Source organism: Amblyraja radiata, chromosome 16, assembly GCF_010909765.2.
Source record: "Amblyraja radiata isolate CabotCenter1 chromosome 16, sAmbRad1.1.pri, whole genome shotgun sequence".
NCBI lineage: Eukaryota > Metazoa > Chordata > Chondrichthyes > Rajiformes > Rajidae > Amblyraja > Amblyraja radiata.
In genome coordinates, this window is record NC_045971.1 from 20,421,859 (window position 1) to 20,444,337 (window position 22,479).

General features: G+C 49.2%; 1 long non-coding RNA gene across 1 annotated transcript; it reads right to left on the reverse strand.

Annotated features, from left to right (window-relative positions):
* Positions 1–1,749: 1,749 nt before the first annotated feature.
* Positions 1,750–1,869, reverse strand: LOC116982332. Its single transcript, XR_004414425.1, has 2 exons — positions 1,840–1,869; positions 1,750–1,796 (listed from the first exon to the last, which is right to left on the reverse strand). It is a non-coding gene; the product is annotated as an uncharacterized LOC116982332 (long non-coding RNA).
* Between the last annotated feature and the right edge of the window lie 20,610 nt (positions 1,870–22,479).

The following is a 22,479-nucleotide window of genomic DNA, read 5'->3' on the forward strand; positions in this document are numbered from 1 at the left end:
CTACCATTACATGCCAGGTGCTGCATTGAATTGTGTCTGTGATTAGCACAACATGCACCGCCAACCAGCACAACACAAGGAAAATGAAAGATGACTCCAAATTTGGACCAGGGACCCACTGTCCCTATTTTTGCACTGAAGGCTCCACACTGAATTTACAATGGTATACCAATTTGATCAATATCTTATCATGAATTGATAAGATAGGTTGGGGGGCGCTGCGAGTCGGTTGCCCTGCCAGCAGCATGTTCGTTATTTCGGCTTTTTTTTTTGTGTCCAATTGTTAGTGTAGGTGCCTCTCGGTGTGTTTTGTGTGGGGGGTGGTGGGGGGGAAACCACTTTTTGGTCGCCTCCGACTTTTTGCATGTGATCTCTCTCGCGGCTTAACAGCTTGGATTGGAGCGGCCTTTCCCAGAGTCGGGCCTGGATCTTCAGCAGCGGGTGCAGCATCAACTTTTCCATCACGGAGTGGGTGAACCCTTGCCGGGGGTCACCAGAGAGGAGTGCTTTGATTGCTGGCCTGGTGAATGTGGTCTGTGGAGCTTCTAGCCACGGGCGTGGCATGGACTTACGGAGTCTGGGATCCCTTGCTGGGGATCGCCGGATAGAGCTCCGACTGCCTGCTTGCTGCCGAAAATATCCTGAAGCCACGGTCTCCGGTAGGAAAGTGCCGATTCGGGCGCTCCAAGCCACGGAGTGTGTTCGACCGTCCCGATATCAGAGCTTAGATCATTCCGACGAGAGGGCCTGTACATCCGGCCGTCCATAGCGGTGACTACGGAGTGTTTATGGCCCCAACCACGGATGAACAAAGGAGGAGGATTGGCTGAACTTTGTTGCCTTCCACCACAGTGAAGAATGGTGTGGTGGATGTTTGTATTAAATTCTATTGTGTGTTCTTTTTTAAAGTGTATCGCTGCCTGGTTAATTCATTTCACTGCACCTTAGATGGTGCATGCGACGAATAAATTTGACTTGGACTTTGACTCTTCTATCCTTCACTCCAGCTCTTCCCTCGTGATTCTCTATCTTTAATTCTTGGTCACATCGAGATTTCCAGTTACAGCAATCTCCCAATAGAGGAGGAGAAAAGTATTTGTACAATTTTCACCAGCAATCACCATTGGTGATGATGCATTGATTTTGATTAATGTTTGATTAAATTAAAATATAGATGAAATTATAAATTTATATGAATCAATTTGTAACTTAATATTTACTAATATTAATTCATATTAATTTGTGAAGTAATAAATAAGTAACAAGATACTTTTTAAGTATCTTTTATCAAGCAGCCAGTTTTTTAATGATAAACATCGAATGGGAAAGGAACTTATACCAGCTTCTTATTTTCTGCCATCTGTAGCTTTAGATTTGAACTTTGAGGATGGTGCTGCAGATCACATCTCCAACCATCAAGCACGCACAGAAACCTCTCCAAGAAGTCTCGATTAACCTATTCAATATTCGACAGAATCAAAAAGTACAATACGTCAAATCTGTCATGATCCCAGGACACCTTGAACATTCAGGCTAAATGAAACCAGTCTCTGCGAAGAAGCCGCAGAGTGGGGTCTATATAAGATAAGAAAAAGGTTTTCAGGAAATAACGATGGGTCAGTCTTTGGACTAGGGGCAGAACTATGAAACTAATGAAGCTTAAGCTTCAGGGCCCCTAATCCCGGAGGGGCCCCAGAAGCAACTTTAGTACATATTCTTCTGATTTAAATCGTAATTCCAATTGTTTTGTTTTCCTAGAAATTAATCTGATTTTTCACCTCGACTAAACCCCTCGCCTCGATTAAACTTCACCTACACTTAAACCTCAACTCACTAAACCTCGCCTCGACTAAACCTCCCACCTCACACATAATACCTGCCATGACTAATCGCCGCCTCTCTCCTGCGAGGAGGGGCTGCGGGCGCCGCTGGTGGGGGGTCGGGGTTCGGCTCGACGTCAACGTCAGAGCGAGTGCGCCCCTCCCCTCCCACCAGCTCTCTCGGGTAATGTAACATCTGCTCCACGGATGAGGCGTTCCACACCAGGACATCTGAAATGTCCTCATTATTCAGGGAACGGGGGATCCCCTCCTCCACCATAGATGAGGCTCGCACCAGGTTCTCTTCCATACCCCGCAACACTGCTCTCTCTCCCCTTCCCCCCACTCGCAACAAGGGCAGAGTCCCCCTAGTCCTCACCTTTCACCCCACCAGCCGTCACATACAAAAAGTAATCCTCCGTCAGTTTCGCCACCTCCAACGTGACCCCACCACTCGCCACATCTTCCCATCTCCCCCCATATCTGCCTTCCGCAAAGACCGCTCCCTCCATAACTCCCTTGTCAATTCTTCCCTTCCCTCTCGTACCACCCCCTCCCCGGGCACTTTCCCTTGCAACCGCAAGAGATGCAACACTTGTCCCTTTACCTCCCCCCTCGACTCTGTTCAAGGACCCAAGCAGTCGTTCCAGGTGCGACAGAGGTTTACCTGCATGTCCTCCAACCTCATCTATTGCATCCATTGCTCTAGATGTCAGCAGATCTATATCGGTGAGACCAAGCGGAGGTTGGGCGATCGTTTCGCCGAACACCTCCGCTCGGTCCGCAATAACCAAGCTGACTTCCCGGTGGCTCAGCACTTCAACTCTCCCTCCATCTCCAACCTCTCTGTCCTGGGTCTCCTCTATGGCCACAGCGAGCAGCACCGGAAATTGGAGGAACAGCACCTCATATTCTGCTTGGGGAGCCTGCATCCTGGGGGCATGAATATCGATTTCTCCCAATTTTGTTAGTCCTTGCTATCTCCTCCCCTTCCTCAGTCCCCCTGCTGTCTCCTCCCATCCCCCAGCCTTCGGGCTCCTCCTCCTTTTTCCTTTCTTGTCCCGCCCCCCCCACCCCCGATCAGTCTGAAGAAGGGTTTCGGCCCGAAACGTTGCCTATTTCCTTAGCTCCATAGATGCTGCTGCACCCGTTGAATTTCTCCAGCTTTTTTGTGTCCTCTTGGGTAATGTGCCTGCGCCACTCAGCCCTGCCCCCCCTGGTTGAAGTCGTCCCGCTCACGTGAGGCGCCGCCAACGGCCGGGGGTGGGGGGCTATAAATAGCAGGAGCGGGAGAGAGGCGGCGATTAGTCAAGGTGCGGATTAGGTGTCAGGTGGAGTTTAATCGTGAGGTGGGAGGTTTCGTTAAATTAAGGTGGGATTAAGGTGTGAGGTGAGGTTTATTTGAGGGCGAGGTCTAGTCGAGGCGAAGTGAGGTTTAGGTGTGAGGAGAAGTTTGGTAGAGAGGTATTGTCGAGGCGAGGGGTTAAGTGAGGCGATGGGATTAGTCGAGGTGTAGGTGTGTAGGTGAGGGGAAGTGAGTGTAGGTGAGGTGAGGAGAAGTGGGCGTCTGAGCTCAGGAAGGGTGACCGAGGTGATACTGAAGGAGACGAGACCACTGCTTTCTGTGGCAGAGAATTCCACAACTGGGTGAAGACGTTTTTTCTCATCAGTGCTAGGCAAAGAGACATTTCAGGTAACATATTTTGTAAAGATTTTTTTTAGCAGAATGAGGCAATTTATTGAAACATATAAGATTATTAAGGGTTTCGACAATCTAGAGGCACGAAACATGGTTCCAATGCTGGGAGAGTCCAGAAACAGGGGCCGCAGTTTAGGAATAAGGGGTAGGCCATTTAGAACGGAGAGGAGGAAATACTTTTTCACACAAATTCAGTTGCGAATCTGTGGAATTCACTGCCTCAGACGGCAGTGGAGGCCAATTCTCTGAAGGCTATCAAGTGATAGATAGATTGACTCCTTAAAGATAGTAGAGTCAAGGGATATGGGGAGAAGGCAGGAATGGGGTACTGATTGTGGATGATCAGCCATGATCACAGTGAATGGCGGTGCTGTCTCGAAGGGCCAAATGGCATACTCCTGCGCCTATTGTTTATTTCATGAATTATATATAATTTGGTGGTTATTTTACTGCTTATGTGTTAGAAAACTTCTAAGCTGCTGTTATGTAAATTACCAGCAGTAAGCTTGAGAATCACTTTCAATTTATTGAAAATCAGTTGCACCCTGAACCCCCACTGGGGCGCTGCTCCTGGACCCCGCCGGGGGCCTTGTCAGCCTCCTGGACCCTGGTCAATACTTCCTACTATTTTTCTGGAGGTGAATATCATGCTTAGTCCACATGGCTTAAATATTTTGGGTCTACTGTATGAGAAGTGGTTTAAAACAAAATTAATTTTAATAATATAGTGTAATTCAATACAAAATAAAATAGTTAAAATTAAAATTAAAAGGTTATTAAAGTATCATGTAGGCTAGCCGTAAACAAAAAGCGTTCAAATTAAGGATGTTTCATTCTAACTATTTAATATAAAATAATTATAAATAATTTAAAACCCTATTAACATTTATGACAGAAATTAAAATTTATGGTGATCTGTCATGGAACAACCCCATTGAAGAAGATAACAGTGGTTACCCAGACCTCGTTGCTGGTTGCGAAGACGTCCCCATAACAGATCAAGCTTCAGGGCCCCAAAAATGTAGGTCCGCCACTGTTTTGGACAAAAGTGACGGAAGGGCCCCAGTGCAACACATGTGTTATGTTAACCCAGAAAAGCGAAAAGATTATCGACAATTGTCGGCAGCGTTAAACAAACGTTTGGGAGATGAACCTTGGTCAGTAGAGGGAACATGGAATGTTGAGACTATTAAACAAGCAAAACAATTGATATGGGAAAGAGAGGCAAGTACGAAATTGAAAAAGAGGATAAGAGAAGGCGCAGAAAAAGTGGGATGTATCCAGGAGTAGAATTTGGAGGGATAATGCAGGTCGTAGAGGGATTACAGTATGTACAAAGGATGGTATATTTAAGAATTGGGATATGTTGCAAGCATTGATACAAATACATCTATAGATGCACTTGAACACATCATCAGTGATGTAACCTGGGGTCATTGGGTTTTTCGGGTCTTTCAACATCAGACACCCTCACCCAGGCGACCCAGCCATGGTTGATCAGACCACGACTTGTGTTCAGGTGGCATTCGCTCCTCCCCATGAACCTTCTCTCCTGATCCAGAACCATCTCGAGGCCTTCTCCGCTGCCTCTGTGGTGTTCTTGATGGCCCTTCTCCTCGCCACTCTGTTGATGCCCAGTGCACTCAAGGCTTTGTCGAGCGATTGCCCTGCAGAACCTCTGCAGCCAACCTCGATGGGCATACACCTTGCCTTCCAGCCCTGCTTGCGGCAGTCTATGACTTTCTCTTCATACTTCCTCTCGTGGGCCTCCTCCAGACGGTCCTCCCACGGCATTGTCAGTTACAACGATGATGTTTTTGGTCGCCTCTGAGACCAGGAGGATATCTGGCCACAGGGTGGGCGTGGCAATGTGCTGTGGGAACTTCAGCCATTTCACCAGGTCTACGGAAAGCTGCCAGTCCTGCACAGTCACCAGGATTCCTGACGGATTCCTGGCTGCTGTGGTTCTTGGCAGCTGCACTCCGGCCTTCACGAAGGTGATCAGCTGGTTGGTGGGGCGTGCTCGTCTGCAGCTGCTGATTCCCATGCTGATGGCTTCTACAATGGGTTTATGAACCTGGTCGTGTTGCCAGGTGTACCGGCCCTGCCTAAGAGTCTTTGGGCAGCAGCTCAGGATGTGTTCCAACGTCCCCTTGCCTGAGCATTGCGGGCAATCTGGAGATTCCACTTTGCCCCAGATGAAGAGGTTCGATGGGCTGGGCAGGACATCATACACTGCCTGGACCAGGAACTTGATGCGCTGTGGTTCAGCCTGCCAGAGCTCAGTCCATGTGACTTTTCGGTCCATGGCTTGTTCCCACCTTGTCCAGGCTCCCAGCTGCCTCAATCCAAGCAGAATGTAATTGGCATAATAAACAACAGGAAAAGGCCGAAAAAAAAAAAGTCTTGATTGAGTCGCAAAATAAGCGACATTTGAAAACAAAACAGGCACCAAAACGAGAAAACCCCAGGAACCCCTTAACTGGCAAAGAGACCCTGTTCATAGACGAAGAAGAGGAGGAACGCCATCTAGAATGGAGCGTTCTTCCAGCCCTTTATGCCCCCACATCCCAAGCCCAGGGTAGCCAAGCAGCAGGAGGCATGGCTGGATCTATCCCATCCGCGCCACCGTCCCAAGACAAGGAATACCCGGAAGAAGAAGAAAGAGAAGGAACAGAAGTGTTTGGAGTGGAAGTAGCTAAGTCAGTGGCTGAAAGGGCTAAAACCAATCAGCAACTCCAGCCTAAGGATGTCCGGAAATACCCCATGAGAGCTATGCCGAATCCCCAAGTGAATCAAGTTGGCCAACAGGCAATAATGAACATTTACAATTCATGGAAGCTTCAGGAGATGTTATTAATTGCACAAATGCTCCCGACAGAGAAAAGGAACCTGTAAAATGTGTTAACTACATTCAGTCGACTCTGACAATGTACGAGGCGACCGCCAGGGACCTGTACTCCCTGGTCCATACTATGTTAAGCCCAGAGGAGGATGATAAATGAAAGAGGGCCATGGGAGGAGCAGGCACTATGGTCGTAGATTTTCAGGCATTGACCCAGCTGCATAATACTCACCGAACCAAAGTCTAATGCATCCTGGATGCACTGACCCAGTGTCTGAGGTGCCCGATTGACATGAGTAAGGTTATCGAGTGCCATGCCAACTCCAAGGAACCTGCCCATGACTTCTGGGAAAGATTCACCACTGCTTAGAGGACCTATGCCGGAGACCAGACCCATAATGAAGGACAAATCTCAGCCCAATTTAACGCCATACTGATGCAGTGCCTCCCAGAATTTTTTTTGCCGAACTAGGGGAGGAACCAGTCATCCCCATGAGGGTTCAGGGAATCCAGGTTCCATTTTTGATTGATACCAGTGCAACTCTTTCGACTCTGGATCAGGAGCTGGTGGAATCCTGCGGGTTCCCTCTCTCCAGGCAAATGGTACAATTATCTGGGCTGGAAGGGCGGTCCAAAGAATACCCGTCCACCATGTTTTTATCGGTGACGTACGGCAACGCCAGCCACCTCCCCTTTTCCATAACCCCCAACCTTGGATGCAACTAAGCTGGCGGAGATCTCCTTATGGGACTAGAGGTGGATATCACATGCTCTGACCGAGGCATACACTTCCAAGAGACAACCTCGAGCCAAATGATGGCTGCCCTTAAACTCCAAACTACAATGGTGGGCGATTGATCTGCCTCTATCCACCTTATACCCCCATGTCCATGATCCCCATGTCACTCTGTACTGGATGCGACGGCGCAGCTGAAGACTTTTATATGCCGCTGTTTCGGACACCTGCTACTGTCGCCCTCACCGCAACGATACAAGGTGCCCCAGGGACAGCCCTTATTGCTGAGATCCTGCAGCAGGGATTAATATGCCCACATGTCTCCACCTCTATGAATCTGCAGCACTCTGCCAAAGAATTAGGATTTCTGGCCTACCAGTTGGTTACTCAAGCGGATAAAAGCAAGAAAGGTCCTCAGAATTTCCCACAGGAAACCATTGAGTATTGGTGCAGCTCCCAACGAGTGGAGGGGTGCATCCAACATTACAGATCTTAAGGGGACTCACAAATACTGGAACAGGTTTGGTCCGCCTCGCCCTACGAAGTCGGGCGCACCAATTGCGACCCTGTCGTAGTAACCCTCAAACCCAATGTGCGGTTGCCATCTATGCCACAGTACCCGCTGAAGCCAGAAGCCAGAGGGAGCATACAGCAACTTGTTACCTCTCTATCACACCAGGGAATCTTGGTCCCTCGCCAATCGTCATGTAACACCCACAAATTCTCTGTTCCCAAGCCAGGACACACAGAATGTCGGCTGGTACAAGACCTACGGGCCATCAATGACGTTGTCATCCCTATGCACACCATTGGACCAAATCCCGTGACCATCTTGAGTCAGGTACCAGCAGAAGCCACCGTCTTCACTATAGTTGACTTACAACACGCCTCTTTCGACGTGCCCCTGCACCTGGATTGCCAATACCTTTTCGCCTTCACCTACGAGGGGCGACAATACACCTGGACACGACTACTCCAGGTGTACATCCATTCGCCAACAATCTTTTCCCAGATTCTGAGTGGCCGGCTGACAACTCTCCGATTGCCCCATGGCTCCGCGGTGATACAATATGTTGACGATCTCCTCCTGACCAGCATAGGCCCCAGAGAGAACCATGCGGACATGAAGATACTGTTAAAGGCGCTCCACTGCTGGGGGTACGCCAATGGATTCCCAACATCACACTTTACACCAAACTACTCTCCCCCTTGGCCTCCGCCAAGGCGCCACGCCAGTTCACACTTTCTGCAGAACGGGTCGCCGCATTCTGTGCATTTAAACAGCCCCTTGCTACTGCACTGGCGGTGGGTCGACCTCTGTACGACAGACCTTTCCTGCTCTAGGTCACGATCTTGGATGACTGTGCGTCCGCAGACCTCAACAATACCACTCCGACGTTTGGAGTCCTGTCGCTTACTACTCGTGAAATTGGACCCTGTGGCTCTACGATTTCCTCCCTGCACCCAGATTCTCCCCGGACTTCACGCTGCCATCAGTGCAGCAACCAACATCACTCTCCATCAACACGTCCAGGTTTACAGCCAGCATTTCATTGCGCCGCTCCTTACCACCGGACAAACAAGGTAGCTCACGCAGGCCCGACTAGGACGCTATGATGTCACCCTCTTGGCTATTCCCTACCTTACCATCCACCTTTGCATCCCCACCAACCCGTCCGCCTTCCCCACTTCTCCACCGGATCATCAGGTGGGGCCACCGCATGATTGCCTTCGGCGTAATCAACTGTTGACCACCACACGCGAGGACTTGCAGGACACCCCCCTCCCGGAGGATAATGCCACGTGGTTCATGGATGACTCATCGCTTTTATACCGGATACCGAACAATGACAATCGTGATATGCCATTGTCCAAATTACGACCTTGGTCATTGAGTCGCTTTCCAGTCACCCCTCACTGCACAACAGGCAGAGCTCTTCGCCCTCACCCGAGCATGCATCCACGGCAAGGCCCGCCATTTGAATATCTACACCGATTCCTGATACGCTTTTGGCGTTGCCCACGACTTTGGGGCGCTGTGGCAGCATCGCGGTTTCCGCACCTCCTCCGGCACCCCCATTAAGAATGCTGCAACTTGCTACAGGCCCTTGGTATTCCTGCCCACCTGGCAATGATTAAATGCAGTACCTATATTGGCGACTCCGATCTGGTTTCCTTGGGTAATGCCTTTGCCGACACCACAGCAAAGACAGCCGCACAGACTTCCCCCCTTACGATCCCCGTTGGCCCACAGATCCCAGTGAATAGAAGGCTCCCATTGAGATGAGGGTGACCCCGCATAGTGCCACCGGGCTGACACCTGCGGAAGTTGTGTACAGGCGGCCGTTGCGGACTCCTTGGGGAGCAGACCATAGTGTAGAGGTTAGCTTCGACCTGCATGCTCCCAGTGATGAACTAATCACATATGTGCAACAATTAACAAATGCATTATCAGTATTGCATTCCCAGATTCATGAAGGACAAAGGCCGATGACTGACAGCCCTGAAGAACGAACGGTGTGGCCGGGTGACTACGTCCTTGTCCGAAATTGGGATCGGAAGAAGTTTGGACCACGGTGGAAAGGACCGTTCCAGGTGCTCCTAACTACCCGCACTGCAGTTAAGGTCAAAGATCATCCTCGTTGGATACACTTACAATAGATAGATCTTTACAATGGACAATAGGTGCAGGAGTAGGCCATTCGTCCTTCGAGCCAGCACCGCCATTCAATGTGATCATGGCTGATCATCCACAATCAGCACCCCATTCCTGCCTTCCCCCCATATCCCTTGACTCCGCTATCTTTAAGAGCTCTATCTAACTCTCTCTTGAAAGCATCCAGAGAACCGGCCTCCACCACCCTCCGAGGCAGAGAATTCCACAGACTCCCCCAACATCGGGAACATGTTTCCTGCCTCTGCCGTTTAAAACCTTAAAAATCTTAAATGTTACATTGAGATTTTTGATTGGAGAAAGGCTAACTTTGATGAGATGCAAAATGATTTAAAAGGAGTGAACTGGGACATTTTGTTTTATGGGAAGGATGTAGAAGAGAAATGGAGGACATTTAAAGGGGAAATTTTAAGAGTACAGAATCTTTATGTTCCTGTTCGGATGAAAGGAAACAGTAAAAATTGGAAAGAGCCCTGGTTTTCAAGGGAAATTGGACATCTTGTTCAGAAAAAGAGGGAGATCTACAATAATTATAGGCAGCATGAAGTAAATGAGGTGCTTGAGGAGTATGAGGAATGTAAAAAGAATCTTAAGAAAGAAATTAGAAAAGCTAAAAGAAGATATGAGGTTGCTTTGGCAAGTAATGTGAAAGTAAATCCAAAGGGTTTCTACAGCTATATTAATAGCAAAAGGATAACGAGGGAGAAAATTGGTCCATTGGAGAGACAGAGTGGACAGCTATCTGCAGAGCCAAAAGAGATGGGGGAGATATTGAACAATTTCTTTTCTTTGGTATTCACCAAGGAGAAGGATATTAAATTATGTGAGGTAAGGGAAACTAGTAGAGTAGCTATGGATACTATGAGTTTCAAAGTAAAAGAAGTACTGACACTTTTGAAAAATATAAAATCTCCAGGTCCTGACAGGATATTCCTAGGACATTGAGGGAAGTTAGTGTAGAAATAGCCGGGGCTATGACAGAAATATTTCAAATGTCATTAGAAACGGGAATAGTCCCCGAGGATTGGCGTACTGCGCATGTTGTTCCATTGTTTAAAAAGGGTTCTAAGAGTAAACCTAGCAATTATAGACCTGTTAGTTTGACTTCAGTGGTGGGCAAATTAATGGAAAAGATACTTAGAGATAATATATATAAGCATCTGGATAAACAGGGTCTGATTAGGAACAGTCAACATGGATTTGTGCCTGGAAGGTCATGTTTGACTAATCTTCTTGAATTTTTTGAAGAGGTTACTAGGGAAATTGACGAGTGTAAAGCAGTGGATGTTGTCTATATGGACTTTAGTAAGGCCTTTGACAAGGTTCCTCATGGAAGGTTGGTTAAGAAGGTTCAACTGTTGGGTATAAATGCAGGAGTAGCAAGGTGGATTCAACAGTGGCTGAATGGGAGAAGCCAGAGGGTAATGGTGGATGGCTGTTTGTCGGGTTGGAGGCAGGTTACTAGTGGGGTGCCTCTGCCTCGGGGATCTGTGTTGGGTCCTTTGTTGTTTGTCATGTACATCAATGATCTGGATAAAGGTGTGGTAAATTGGATTAGTAAGTATGCAGATGATACCAAGGTGTTGTGGATAATGAAGAGGATTTCCAATGTCTACAGAGTGATTTAGGCCATTTGGAAGAATGGGCTGAAAGATGGCAGATGGAGTTTAATGCTGATAAATGTGAGGTGCTACACCTTGGCAGGACAAATCAAAATAGGACGTACATGGTAAATGGTAGCGAATTGAAGAATGCAGTTGAACAGAGGGATCTGGGAATAACCGTGCATAGTTCCTTGAAGGTGGAATCTCATATAGATAGGGTGGTAAAGAAAGCTTTTGGTATGATAGCCTTTATAAATCAGAGCATTGAGTATAGAAGCTGGGATGTAATGTTAAAATTGTACAAGGCATTGGTGAGACCAAATCTGGAGTATGGTGTACAATTTTGGTCGCCCAATTATAGGAAGGATGTCAACAAAATAGAGAGAGTACAGAGGAGATTTACTAGAATGTTGCCTGGGTTTCAACAACTAAGTTACAGAGAAAGGTTGAATAAGTTAGGTCTTTATTCTCTGGAGCGCAGAAGGTTAAGGGCGACTTGATAGAGGTCTTTAAAATGATGAGAGGGATAGACAGAGTTGATGTGGACAAGCTTTTCCCTTTGAGAATAGGGAAGATTCAAACAAGAGGACATGACTTCAGAATTAAGGGACAGAAGTTTAGGGGTAACATGAGGGGGATCTTCTTTACTCAGAGAGTGGTAGCGGTGTGGAATGAGCTTCCAGTGGAAGTGGTGGAGGCAGGTTCGTTGGTATCATTTAAAAATAAATTGGATAGGCATATGGATGAGAAGGGAATGGAGGGTTATGGTATGAGTGCAGGCAGGTGGGACTAAGGGAAAATAATTGTTCGGCACGGACTTGTAGGGCCGAGATGGCCTGTTTCCGTGCTGTAATTGTTATATGGTTACATGGTTATATGGTTACAATAAAATACCCTCTCATCCTTCTAAATTCCAGAGTGTACAAGCTCAGCCTCTCCATTCTATGAACATATGACAGTCCAGCCATCCTGGGAATTAAACCTGTGAACCTACGCTGCGCTCCCTCAATAGCAAGAATGTCCTTCCTCAAAGTTGGAGACCAAAACTGCACACAATACTCCATGTGTGGTCTCACAACTGCAGAAGTCAAGTCAAGTCAAGTTTATTCGTCACATACACATACAAGATGTGCAGTGAAATGAAAAGTGGCAATGCTTGATCGCAACGAGAAGATCTCTTTGCTCCTATACTCAACTCCTCTTGTTATAAAGGCCAACATGCTATTTGCTTTCTCCACTGCCTGCTGAAGCTGCATTCTTACTTTCAGTGACTGATAAAAAAGGACCCCCAGATCCCATTGTACTTTCCCTTTTCCCAACTTGACACCATTAGATAATAATGTATCTTTTTAGCAGATGCAGAAACGACAACCAAGTTTTCTGAACGGTTTTATTTACACAATCACTCCTTGGCAAACGGGATTATGCAAACACGTCTGATCACAATGGTGGTCGGCAAAACAACTGTGACGCGAAAGTGAAACCGTACTAAAAGCAGCAGCCCCTCCCGAGTCACGAGAGACCACTGCTTCCGAACGCCGGGTTCGTTACCTGTGCGCGCCAGCCCCCCCCTGAATCCGCTGTATGGAAACGCACTGGTAACTGAACGGTTCGACCGGAACGCGTAGTCTGAGGTCGTGGGGTGAGCGTAACATTCGGAGCCGGCAAAACAGAACCGGGGGAAGCGACAAACATGAACGAGGGACGGGCATAACAGAGGGGACCGGTGAAACATAACCGGGGGTAACAGGTGCAGAGGGTTGCAAAACAGCCGGCGGAGTGGCCACAACCACCGGGCTATCCTTGTCGACATCGGCTGGCTTAAGGCGGCTGACGGAGACGAACTCCTTTCTGCCAGCCATGTCCAATGTGAACGTCGAGGTACCAGTCTCTAGCACCTTGTACGGTCCTTCATACACCCGCTGTAACGGCGAGCGGTGAGCATCCCTACGAAGGAAAACATAAGCACAATCCTTTAATATAGCACATGCATCGCAGATGACCCATGTCGGGAGGTGGGAACCGGGACCAACGCGGGCGCCCACTTGCGAAGGTCAGCTAGCACCGCCGAAGCCGGGACCTCCTGATAGCAGGTGGCGGGCAGAAAATCCCCAGATACCCGCAAAATCGAGCCATAAACCAGCTCGGCCGAGGAGGAGTTGAGGTCTTCCTTGGGCCTTCTGATGCCTAGGAGAGCCCAGGGCAACTGGTCAACGCAATCAGGGCCAGTGAGCCGGGCTTCAACGCCGACTTAAGGTGTCTGTGAAACCGCACGAATAAACCATTCGTCTCCGGATGATACGCGGTGGTCTGGTGCAGCTTCGTGCCGTACAGCTGCGCCATAGCACACTACAGGGAGGACATGAACTGGGCCCCATGATTGGTAGTGATATCTGAAGGGACCCCAAAACGAGCGATCCAATTGGAGATAATAGCACGTGCACAAGCCTCAGCGGAGGTATCAGTAAACGGTATTGCCTCCGACCATCTGGTGAACCTATCCATGATAGTTAGTAAGTGAGTGGCCCCACGTGAACACGGCAAGGGACCCACCAGGTCAACCATGGATGTGCAGGAACCTGCCGTTTGGAACAGCGAAATCCTGCATGGGCTGGCGCACATGCCTCTGCACCTTGGAAGTCTAACAGGAGATACAAGTACGGGCCCATGCGGCGACCTTCTTTCGTAACCCGAGCCAGACGAACTTGGAGGCAACCAGGGTAGAGGGACGATCGGGTGGGCTTTACCCATTGAGACATCGCAAATGACTCGCACGCCTGCTAGAGACACGATTCAGCATTGCCGCAATCCTCCATGCTGGCATTGGCCTTTTGGGAAGGGCCAACGCAAGAAGTCTGCCCTCAATATCGGCTGGGTGACTCCAGCAACGGTAAACTTCCACCAATAGGTCGGGGTCACCAATTTAGCGGATGCAGAAACGACACCAAGTTTTTTGAACGGTTTTATTTACACAATAGCTCGTTGGCAAACAGGTCTCTGCAAACAAGTCTGATCACAACGGTGGTCAGGAAAACAACTGGCATGAAAACGAAACCGCGCTAAAAACAGCATCCCCTCCCGAGTCACGTGACCGCGGTTTCCGAACGCCGGCTTTTATATCTGCGTGTGCCAGCAGCAGGGTTCTCGCTTAACTTTTTTTCCCTGTTGCCAGCTAGGCAACCTCGGCAGCTTTTCAGATTGCCAAATGACAGTTTAGGTGGTCATTTAAGACGGCTTGCATGACGCGTGCGATAATGTGCTCGGATGAAGTGCGTAGTTACCAGTCGGAATTATGGTCAATGAAGCATTCACATAAGGGCCACTCTAACTCCCTCTTAAATATAGCCAATGAACTGGCCTCAACTACCTTCTGCGGCAGAGAATTCCAGAGATTCACCACACTCTGTGTGAAAAATGTTTTCCTCATCTCGGTCCTAAAAGATTTACCCCTTATCCTTAAACTGTGACCCTTTGTTCTGGACTTCCCCAACATTGGGAACAATCTTCCTGCATCTCGCCTGTCCAACCCCTTAAGAATTTTGTAAGTTTCTATAAGATCCCCCCTCAATCTTCTAAATTCTAGTGAGTACAAGCCGAATCTATCCAGTCTTTCTTCATATGAAACTCCAGACATCCCAGGAATCAGTCTGGTGAACCTTCTCTGTACTCCCTCTATGGCAAGAATGTCTTTCCTCAGATGAGGAGACCAAACTGTACGCAATACTCCAGGTGTGGTCTCACCAAGACCCTGTACAACTGCAGTAGAACCTCCCTGCTCCTATACTCAAATCCTTTTGCTATGAATGCTAACATACCATTCACTTTCTTCACTGCCTTCTGCACCTGCATGTTTACTTTTAATGACTGGTGTACCATGACACCTAGGTCTCGTTGCATCTCCCCTTTTCCTAATTGACCACCATTCAGATAATAGTCTACTTTCCTGTTTTTGCCACCAAAGTGGATAACCTCACATTTATCCACATTATACTGCATCTGCCATGCATTTTCCCACTCACCCAGTCTATCCAAGTCATCTTGCAGCCTCCTAGCATCCTCCTCATAGCTAACACTGCCCCCCAGCTTCGTGTCATCCGCAAACTTGGAGATGTTGCATTCAATTCCCTCGTCCAAATCATTAATATATATTGTAAATAGCTGGGGTCCCAGCACTGAGCCTTGCGGTACCCCACTAGTCACTGCCTGCCATTGTGAAAAGGACTCGTTTACTCCTACTCTTTGCTTCCTGTCTGCCAGCCAGTTCTCTATCCACATCAATACTGAACCCCCAATACCGTGTGCTTTAGGTTTTTATACAAATCTCTTATGTGGGACCTTGTCGAAAGCCTTCTGAAAGTCCAGATATAACACATCCACTGGTTCTCCCTTATCCACTCTACTAGTTACATCCTCGAAAAATTCTATGAGATTCGTCAGACAAGATTTACCTTTCATAATTCCATGCTGACTGTCCAATGATTTCACCACTTTCCAAATGTGCTGCTATCCCATCTGTAATAACTGATTCTAGCAGTTTCCCCACTACCGATGTTAGACTAACTGGTCTGTAATTCCCCGTTTTCTCTCTCCCTCCCTTTTTAAAAAGTGGGGTTACATTAGCTACCCTCCAATCCTCAGGAAGTACTCCAGAATCGAAAGAGTTTTGAAAAATTATCAATAATGCATCCACTGTTTCTGGGGCTACTTCCTCAAGTACTCTGGGATGCAGCCGATTTGGCCCTGGGGATTTATCGGCCTTTAATCCATTCAATTTACCTAACACCACTTCCCGGCTAACCTGGATTTCACTCAGTTCCTCCATCTCATTTGACCCCCGGTCCCCTGATATTTCCGGCAGATTATTTATGTCTTCCTTAGTGAAGACAGAACCAAAGTAGTTATTCAATTGGTCTGCCATGTCCTTGTTCCTCATGATTAATTCACCTGTTTCTGAATGCAACGGACCTACATTTGTTTTAACTAATCTTTTTCTCTTCACATATCTATAAAAAACTTTTGCAGTCAGTTTTTATGTTCCCTGCCACTTTTCTTTCATAATCTATTTTCCCTTTCCTAATTAAGCCCTTTGTCCTCGCTCATCGTAACTCCTCATAAAATAAAGACCAAAATAAAGCTCGTTTAATCTTACTATTTTACTTCGGAGTCACGTGAGTGATTCCGTGAAGACTTTGAAGCTCTGTAATTTCATGCCGTGGAAAAAACGAGTCCACACAAGCACGACTGCATCAGTTGACCACAGATAAGGGAAACATTCATAATGCATACTGACATGACATAGATTTAAAACATGCTGATAAATGAACAAATAATAATAATAGTAACCCCTCTCGTCCGGGGGAAACTATAAAATAGAACCTAAAATAGAGTTGGCAAATACCCCTGGTCTGGCAATGGGTTAAAAATAAAATGTTTGGAAACTCGTTTGTTAGACCATCCTGCTGTCGGCAGGATGTGGTCCAGAGGACCGTACATAACCCTGGCTGCTGATGAAGTAGCAGCCCTGGTGGAGTGAGATTAGAAAATTAGTATCTACTCCTGTATAAGCCAATACCCCATTTTAACCACCTGGAGATGGTCTGAACTGATACCTTCTTATGAGTTTTTTAGTAACTAACAAACATAGCTAGTATGAGAGCCTCTAAGCCTCTAGGTTACCCTCGCATAATGTTGTAAATGTGTGACCACACATAACCGAAGGTACGTGGGGTATGCCATGAGAACTAGCTTGAGACCTGACACCCCTGGGCTGCCCTGCCTAACTAAATCGTAAACATGAAATATTATATTATTAGCAGGTATAACCATACTGTCCAGTCCCAATTTATGCAATGACTGGACCCGTTGCGTTGAGAACAGCGCCAAGGGATAACCATCTTATGAGCCCCAAGCCAAAGATAGGGATATAGCTGGAGCCCCCTGGGGAAGCAGTGTCAACACAATGTCAATATCCCATACTTCCGTGTACTTGGGTCTGGGAGAACCTGTGCAAAAATATCCTTAATAAACTGGAATCAGAGGGTGAGACCCGACAGAGCTGGGTCCCGCTCACTGCAGCAAATATGATGAGAAAGCACGTTGAGCACAGTTAATTTACTTAAACGTAATCTTACTTATAACTTAATTTATTGTCAAGGGCCCATAGAAAATGAACTCTAAGACGTCAGTGTCCATGCCATATTATATGTAACATGGCATTTAAACAGAATGCTTCCCATCTCCTGAAGAGGAAATGTACTGCTTTTTTGGTGCTATCCCTGTACTCAGCAGTGAGCACAAACATGGATTGGTCTGACAACCGAAGCCGCAGGAGTTGTCTTCTCAGATTCTGTAAGGCAATGAATTGATTAATCATACAGAGGCTGGTTCCCTGAGTCCCAAGCCGAACCTGCAAGTTTTATGTTTAGAAACCCATATAGGTTCTACTATAATTCCCAACATTTGCGGGAAACCATGGCTACATAGGCCAGTCAGACAGTACTAAAATCCTGAAGCGGGATCTTGCTGAATCATTGCAAGACCCGACTGATGAGGCAAAATGGAGCAATGACACAAAGGAACATTCCTCCCTCTTGTAGCGAGAATGTATCTCTCGCCACTGCGATGCCACATGTCTTTACAAACGGGTGAATGAGCCTGGATGCAAACATATCGATATTCGGTGTTCCATCGAGCCATAATGTCATAAAATACTTAGTGATCCAACATCCATTCTGTGTTGTCATTGATTTTACGTGATGATACACCAGCGCCAAATAACGTTGGGTAAATTATGACAGGATACTTTGATTTGATTGCACCCATGTGACCAACATAAGTCACCACCACAGTGTATCAGCCTGGAATTGAGTATGCAGATCATGCATATCCGCACAACAACCCTTTAACCCATAGTATGCAATTAGTGTCTATAGGTAGGTGATACCAATAACTGAAGAATTGGTAATTCATGCAAATCTCTTCCCTCCGTAACTAGAGATGGCATTCGTAATTTTCCATCTTTGAGCACTAGCATCAGTCTGAAATACAACTGTAGATTTATTGACCAAAACTACTGGAGCAATGCTGAATATTGTTCATCCACCATTGTGACCCTGGTGGCTTCAGCTGGTAATAGCATAGGTCTGTTAACAATGACCTAAATGGCACTTGAGAGATTACTACTTTGCACGTTGTAAGTTCTGATAATGCAAAGGCCCAATTGCACAGCTGAAACACAGCTGCTATATTGCCAATTACACTTGATGAATAGAAGACTGCTTGATAACAAGTTTGTTACAGGCTTCTATTGATTCCAATCTCTTGCCCCAGAGCGGAGTCACAGATAAATTAATAGTTAAAGGTAAAACAGAAATCAATAACTGTAGTTGGTATCAACTTAAATTTAACTGGATGGATGAGGAACTTCAATCTCTGAAATATAGTTGCGGCTGAAAACAGTTGATTTTAGCAAAACACAGTGTTAAGAATATCACACAGTTAAGCCATAACAAGTGTTTTTGAGCTCTGAGCAGTCTCAGCACCAGTTTACTAAATTGGTAGATGACCTGGGAGCTGAAGTTAGCCCATTTACAATGCATTAACTGTTATCATAGAAACATAGAAACATAGAAAATAGGTGCAGGAGTAGGGCATTCGGCCCTTCGAGCCTGCACCGCCATTCAATATGATCATGGCTGATCATCCAACTCAGTATCCTGTACCTGCCTTCTCTCCATACCCCGATCCCTTTAGCCACAAGGGCCACATCTCACTCCCTCTTAAATATAGCCAATGAACTGGCCTCAACTACCTTCTGTGGCAGAGAATTCCAGAGATTCACCACTCTCTGTGGGAGGTGGAGGAGAGGAGAGGGAGAGGGGGAGGGGGAGGAGAGAGGGGTTGGCAGGGGAGGAGAGGGATGGGGAGAGGAAGAGAGGTGTGGGGGAGGGATGGGGGAGGGAGGGGAGGAGGGAGATGTGGTACGGGAGGGAGGGGGAAGATTGGGGAGGGACGGGGGGGGCGGTGGGGGGAGAGAGGGGAAAGAGTGGGGATGGAGAGGGGGGAGGGAAGTGCAAGAATGGGGAGGGAGAGGGAGAGGGGTAGGGGAGTTGGTGGAAGGGGGACATAGGGGTAGGGGAAGGGGTGGGGGGGAGAGAGGAGGGAAGGGGAAGGGAGGCGGAGAGAGAGGGGTGGGGGATGGAGAGGGAGAGGGGTGGGGTAAGGGGGAGAGAAGTGGAGTGGGGAGGGAGGGGTAGGGGCAGTGGTGGAAGAGGGACAGAGGGGTAGGGGGAAAGGGGCGGGGGAGAGAGGGAAGGGGGTGAGGTAGAGAGGGAAGGGGGGTGGGGGAGGGAGGGATGGGGGTGGGAGGAGGAGGAGGAGGAGAGGGAGGGGGTTGAGGAGAGGGAGATGGAAAGGGGGAGAAGAGAGGGGTGGGGGAGGGAAGGAGAGAGGGATGGGAGAGGTGTGGGGGAGAGGGGAGGGAGGCGAGGAGGGAGATGGGGCAGGGGGTAGAGGGGGAAGAGTGTGGATGGAGGGGGAAGAGTGGGAAGGGGGTGGGGGAGAGAGGGAAGGGGGTGGAGGTGGGGGGTGGGGAAGAGAAGGAAGGGGGTGGAGGAGGGAAGGGGGGAGAGGGAAGGGGGGTAGGGGAGAGAGGGATGTGGGTGGGAGGAGGAGGGGGAGGAAGGGTGAGGAGAGGGAGATGGAGAGGGGGAGGAGAGAGGGATGGGGAGGGGAGGAGAGATGGATGGGGGAGCGGGAGGAGAGAGGGATGAGGAGGGGGGGATAGAGGGATGCGGAGATGGTGTGGGGTAGGGGTGAGGGAGGAGAGGAGGGAGATGGGGTGGGTGGTAGAGGGGGAAGAGTGTGGATGTAGGGGAAAGAGTGGGGAGGGGAAAGGGGGTGGGGGAGGGAAGTGAGTAGCTACAACATTTTCTGCTTCTCTGCAGCCATCAGGCTATTAAACAATACAACCTCCAAATAAGATCTGAACTACAGGGGGAGGGGGAGGGGGAGGGGAGAGAGAGAGGGGAGAGAGAGAGAGGGGAGAGAGAGAGAGGGGAGAGGGGAGAGGGGGAGAAGGGGAGAGGGGGAGAGGGAGAGAGGGAGAGAAAGAGAGAGAGAGATTCACAACTCTCAGTGTGAAAAAGTCTTTCCTCATCTGTGTTCTAAATAGCTTGCCCCTTATTCTTAAACTGTGGCCACTCGTTCTGGACTCCCCCAACATTGGGAACATTTTTCCTGCCTCCAGCATGTCCAAACTTTAATAATCTTATATGTATCAATAAGATAACCTCTCATCCTTCTAAACTGAGGGTTTAGAGAGAGAGGGGAGGGGAGGGGAGGGGAGAGAGAGAGGGGGGAGGGAGAGGGAGAGGGAGAGGGAGAGGGAGAGGGAGAGGGAGAGGGGAGGGAGAGGGAGAGGGAGAGGGAGAGGGAGAGGGAGAGGGAGAGGGAGAGGGAGAGGGAGAGGGAGAGGAGAGTGAGAGGGAGAGGGAGAGGGAGAGGGAGAGGGAGAGGGAGAGGGAGAGGGAGAGGGCCAGGAGGCAGGTGGGCCTCATTGGTAGGCATGCGGGCATTGTGACATCAGCAGCTGGCAAGCGCCGATTATTTTTTTTTTAAGTAAGTTTTGTGAACAATTACATCTGGTTTTTGAGGCAATACGTTTCAAAGGCCAAATGACACACACACACACACACACACCCACACACTCGCACTCGCACGCACACACACATGGATGGGAGATGGGGAGAGGGTCCCGTCCATTCAACATGCGGTTGCGGGGGGGGGGCAGGTTACGGCACCCTAACCACCCTAACACACACTAACCACGAGCCCCCCCCCCCACACACACACACAAACCATTCCCCCAACACACACTCCAACCACCCCAGCACACACACTAACCACCTCCCGCCCAAACACACACTAACCACCCCCCTTGATATTATATTAATATTATTCATTGGCTCCTTTTACCCCATCCCCACTCTATCTCGCGGGGAAAAGAGAGTGGGGCAGAGAAACAGTGAGAGGGAGAAGGGGAGGGAGATGACGCGAGAGAGGGGGGAAGAGGGGAGAGGGGGGGAGATGGGATGGAGAGAGGGGGTGGTGGGAGGGGGGGAATTGGGATGGAGAGGGGGGAGAGGGGGTGGAGAGGCAGGAAGAGGATGGGCAGAGAGGTGGGCGGAGAGGAGATGGAGAGACGGAGTTGGAGAGGGGGAGTTGGAGAGGGGATGGGGTGAGGGGGTTTGGGGAGAGAGTGGGGAGGGGAAGGGAGCGAAGGGGGAAAGGGAGAGAGTGGGGATGAGGAGGGGGAGGGGGTGGAGAGAGGGGGGCGGGAGGGAGGAGAAGAGGGGGAGATGGAGAGGGGGTGGGGGAGAGAGCGGGGAGGGGAAAGGGAGATGGGGAGAGAGTGGGGAGGGGAATGGTGACGGAGAGTGGTGAGTGGGGAAGGAAGAGAGGGAATGGGGAGGAGAGCGGGGAAATGGAGGGGCGGAGGGAGGGGGGAAGGAAGAAGCCAGAGGGGGAGAGAGGGGGAGGGAGGAGGGGGAGGAGATGGAGAGAGGGCTGAGGAGAGGGGTGTGGAGAGAAGGGTGTGGGGAGAGGGGTGAGGAGAGAGGGGTGAGGAGAGAGGGGGGGAGGAAGGGTTGAGATGTGAGAAATATTGGGGAGGAGGAGGGAAGGGAGAAAGCGGGGGGTGGGGAGGTGGGGGAGGGGATGTGAGAGTGGTGGGGGAGGGGTGGAGAGAGGGGATGGGGAAGGGGAGAGAAGGGTAGGGGGAAGGGAGGGGGAGAGAGGGGAGGGAGGCGGAGAAGGTAGGGGAGAGGGTGGAAGGGGAGGGGGAGAGAGGGGGAGATAGGAGGAGGGAGAGGGGGAGGAGATGGGGAAAGGGGTGAGGAGAGGGGGAGATGGAGAGGGGTGATGAGAGAGGGGAGATGAGAGAGGGGTGGGGAGAGGGGTGAGGAGAGAGGGGTGAGGAGAGTGGGGGGAGGAGACAGGGGGAGAGAGGAGTGAGGAGAGAGGAGTGAGGAGAGGGGGAGAGAGTTGTGGGGGAGGGGGAGGGAGATTGGGGAGGGAGGGGAGGAGGGAGATGGGGTAGGGG